The 4,493-nt window shown below is 41.9% G+C and overlaps 1 long non-coding RNA gene across 1 annotated transcript; it reads right to left on the bottom strand.

Annotated features, from left to right (window-relative positions):
• Window positions 1-999: 999 nt before the first annotated feature.
• On the bottom strand, window positions 1,000-4,487 carry LOC111649690 (uncharacterized). Its single transcript, XR_002760324.2, has 2 exons — window positions 2,563-4,487; window positions 1,000-2,529 (listed from the first exon to the last, which is right to left on the bottom strand). It is a non-coding gene; the product is annotated as an uncharacterized LOC111649690 (long non-coding RNA).
• Between the last annotated feature and the right edge of the window lie 6 nt (window positions 4,488-4,493).

The following is a 4,493-nucleotide window of genomic DNA, read 5'->3' as shown; positions in this document are numbered from 1 at the left end:
GGGGGGGGGGGGGGGGGGGCATCCGACCCTGTTAGACGAGGTCCCAGTGGAAGTAAAGACGAATTTATTTAATATTTAAGAAGCTGGAGACGTTTAGAAAAACTTAACTTTGAACTTTGTAAATTAATCAAGTTTCAAATCTGATTCTTTTCCTGTTCCAGCAACATAAACAGAGTCTGACTTTACAGTTAGGAAACCTCAGAGTCTAACACCCAATCCTCCAGCTGGAGGCTAATAAATGCTAATAAATGCTAATAAATGCTAATAAATGCTAAGTGTCAGCAGGTACATGTGCTCAATGCACAATTTGAAATTTCAAACTTAAGAACGAGAGAATTTACTCTAAACTTTAAACGCTCGCATGAGGTGGTTTTTCTACAGGTGTTTTGTGAAAAATAGAATCGATATTGTTAGAAAAGTCAACAAAACACAACTGTGACTGTTCTGTGTTTTTATTCAGTGATGTTACGTGAATAAATCAGGGTTTTCTCCTCGTTTTTTAAGTTCACAAATTCAAATCAAGCAGGTTCATGGAAACGCACCTTCAGTCAGAATCAATTAAGAATCAAAGATTTTCCAAAAAGATAAAAACGACTCAAATAAAAGGACGTATCAATACTGAAGAATAAAGTCATGCAAAGTAAGTTAAAGCTCCATATTTTCTTCTTCTTCTGTGTTTTATTTAAAGTGTTGATCCATAAAAAGATATGAAACATTACATCTCCTCTCTCTCCTTCTCTCTGGAGCTCTAGTGACAACAAGTCTGTGAGCCAATCAGAAGAGAGGAGGCTCTGAGTGCTTTGAAAATATATATATATAATATATAATAAATATATTGATCGTGAAGCTCTTATTCAGCGTCTTCAGGTACAGAAACACCTTTATAAAACCTGAGGAAATAAGCGAACGGTTTATTTCCACCTTCACGACAGTTTGATTCAGAGAGACGTCGTCCGTCTCCGTGGCGATGGTCAGTAAATAAAAACAGTCTCTTCCAACTTTCACTGATATTGTCTCATTTTATTGGTTTTTTTTGCATTGAGTAAACATCTGAGTCGATGCAGCAACATCTGTCAACATCTGTCCGTCTGAACAGTTCATTAAAAACACAACAAACGGGTACGATTCAGTTCGTCTCCACTGTGAGCGTCGCCACGGTGACGACGGCCGCCGAGCTCCTCCCCCTCGTCCTGAGGGCGTGGTTATGATGAAGAAACTTGTAATAAAAATAATAAACTGCATTTCAAAAACAATCAACCGCACAGACTGAACACTGATTATCTGAAGAAAAACCGCACGAGGAAAACATTTATTTTACACATCTGAACTTTACGAATAAATTCAGAGAAAGTTTCTTGTAAAAAAAAAAAAAAACAAACAAACAGTAATTTTCTTTTAGTAATTATAAGAAAATAGAGAAACGTTCAGTGATTTATTATTAGCTGTTGAATTTTCTAAAAACAAAAACACTTTCCTTCTATTTTGTCACGTCCAGACTAAAAGGAATTAATCAACTGAACATTGTTTAGTTTTTATCTAAATTACAAAGTTCTTTACAGGAAACATCCTCAGAAACTACTAGAAGAAATTCAGACCTACAAAATAAAGTGTTACCAAAGTTAAGGCCAAATGAGGCCGTTGTTTAAGTGTTTAACTCCTTCCATGTTTCCAAAGTGCTTACTGGAGTCACTGGAATTTAAGCTGGTACCAGTCGGTACCAGTCGCTCACATCAGCTGGGAGTGAAGTGGAAGACTTAGAAACAACAGAGAGGTTTGGAGCCACTACAGACTTACACTCAATGGCCAAAAGTATGCGGACGACTTGGTTTCCATACTTCCAAAAGAAATCATCACTTTCAATCACAGTAACACGGAGAACATGGACAATCTGATCTGAGTCATCTCTACACAGCGCAGTCTCAAACCAGACGGCAAAGACTTCTCCGATAACATCAGCGTTATCTCACCGACTGGTTTCTGACAGCAGCCATGAGAACAGACCTGCTGCCCACAGCGTCTCCCAGGAACCGGGACGTCCAGCAGTCCGAGGGTTAAACAATCAGGTCAACTCACTCAAACTAAACGTCCGACCGACAGCTGATTGTAAAAGTAGGTTTTAATGTGAACAGCGTTTGTGTTTGTCCCTGTTTCAACATGAAGCACAAAACCAGCTCCACTCAGAAAAGGTTCGATGTTCGACCGAGCTTCAGGTGGAGGCGGGATGTTCAAGCGTCCACATACTTTTGACCGAGTACTGTATCTGGTCTGAGACACACAAACAGGAAACTGATTAAAAAAAGAAGACGCAAAAATGTCGGACTGTTCCTTTAACAAATCAGGATCAGTGGAGACGGTAAACCCTCCGGAACCAGAACCAGAACCTACTGAAGGTGAACTGGAACCAGGTCTCACTGAGCCAAACTCCAGGTTCATGAACGCACCACGGACAGAAACGTGAAAGAAAGACTGATGTGAAAGTTTGACAAGTTCTGATTGGAGACGTCCTGCTGCGTCAGATCAATAACAGACCTGTAACAGACCAGTAACAGACCTGTAACGGACCAGTAACGGACCAGTAACGGACCAGTAACAGACCTGTAACAGGGTTTGTATGAACGTGCGTCAGAAACACGACAGACGTGACCCAGAGCCGAGGCTGTAATCTGTGTTTTCACCTCACACACACATTAAAACTAAAAGTGGCGGCAGGAGGAGGTTCCCGCCTCATTAGTGGTGAAACTGAACGAGCTGCCGTGAGATTCAGTGTCGTTTCCTTCCAGTCTTTGGTTTTTAAACACGTCACAGAGGTCGGTCCTGAATGATCAAATCATCGTATCAAACTCTTAAAGAGACAGAAAATCTCTGAAGGATTTGAATCCGACGCTCTGGACCACAGAGGCGCCGACAGGCCGCGCCGACAGGCCACGCCTCCCTCGTGCTGGACGGGGACCTCTCCTTGTTGGCTCTGTTCAGCCTGTGTGTGCGGGGAGCTGTGATGAGGGCTGCGGCCTCTTGGGGGAGCTAGTGAGTCTTTGCAGATAAGAGCAGCTTTTTCTAACTGATAAAAAGGTATTGATTATAACTGATCGCCTGTTGTTTGTGAACCTGAAATGATCAGGATGTCTTTAATCTGGTTTTAATATCTGTTGTCACTCAGAGACTGAGAGTCTGCGGCCGGTCGCTCAAAACACCTTAAGAGTTTCCTTAAAATAAAAACAGTCCTTCAAATTTCTCTGATTCTCTGTTTCCTCCTCATCTGAAAGTCAGGAGTCACTTACAGGAATTGATTTCTGCTCTATAGATCTGATCAGCTGTCAGTTTCTGATCCGTGATCACTCCACCTTCCTTCCTTCTGGCCGACTCACAGGTGAGACGTTCGCAGGCGTCACAGCTGCTAATGGCATCAAACAAACGGTCTCCATGGAAACGGTAGGATTTTACAGCTGTGAAATCTCTTCCACTGCTGTAAATTTCTTTTTTCCTGAACTAAGAAAACCTTTTAAGAGATTCTGTGCCGCTCGCTCGGCTGAGGAGAGATTAACTCCTAAGTGTCGCTGTGTGTCGTGTTTCAAGCTTTAAGATCAGAATCTCGTGAACGCCGTAGAAGTCCTCGAACTGAAACGTGTCTGTCAGCTGACGGGCCCGTGTGTCGGCCGCTGTGACCTCACGTCTCCGACACGCCGCACAACTAACGTCTACTTCATGCCAAAAATACTGCATAGATAATACCATGGAGATAAAAATAAAAAATCGTGTGGAATATAATGTAAAAAACAAACAGAAAATTAAATACTACTACAGTATATATACAGTGGTTTTAGAAGTACTTGTTGTGCTGGTGCACGTTGACCACGTGCATGATTATAACCACATTTTAAAAACATTTCAAAATCATAACTGTGTGCATAAACATAAATACTAATAACTCATAGGTTCATCTGTAGTGTGGTTCAGAGTACAGTAACAGAGGAACAGAAACCTTGTATCTCCACACACTGATGAGGTTTTGACACTTGTTTTGTTTTGGTTACTGAACTGAACTCTGGGAATGTTTTAGAATCAGACACAAACTCATCGTGACGACGCCGCCGCTGCACGATCAACTGTGTGATGGAGATGTGAGGTTTCTGCAGGACGCCGATTAACACACAAACAACCTTCATCCAGTCCGTCAATAAAAACAAATCCTTCCGCCTCCACAGCTTCTTCTTCTTCTTCGCTGTGCAGTGACAAAATAAGAGCCTTCACTTCCTGTCTGTCAAGAGTCAAACATCCGAGGCAAAGACCATGAGAAACTTTGTACTAAACACGTATGAAAACCACAGAAGAAGAAAAGAAGTGAGAGGAAATCCAGCTGTTCGTCACGGAGGTTAAACGTGTGTTTGGAGTTCATTATTTAAAATCTAACTAGTGTTTATGTGGCGGTGATGTGAGGACAGATGTGGATCGACACATCTGGACGATCAGTTATGAACAAACATGTGGTGCGCGGG

The sequence above is a fragment of the Seriola lalandi genome, unplaced genomic scaffold (assembly GCF_002814215.2).
Source record: "Seriola lalandi dorsalis isolate HSWRI2012SDOR001 ecotype SW California unplaced genomic scaffold, Sedor1 jcf7180002051707, whole genome shotgun sequence".
Taxonomy (NCBI): domain Eukaryota; kingdom Metazoa; phylum Chordata; class Actinopteri; order Carangiformes; family Carangidae; genus Seriola; species Seriola lalandi.
This window is presented reverse-complemented; position numbering and strand designations above follow the sequence as displayed.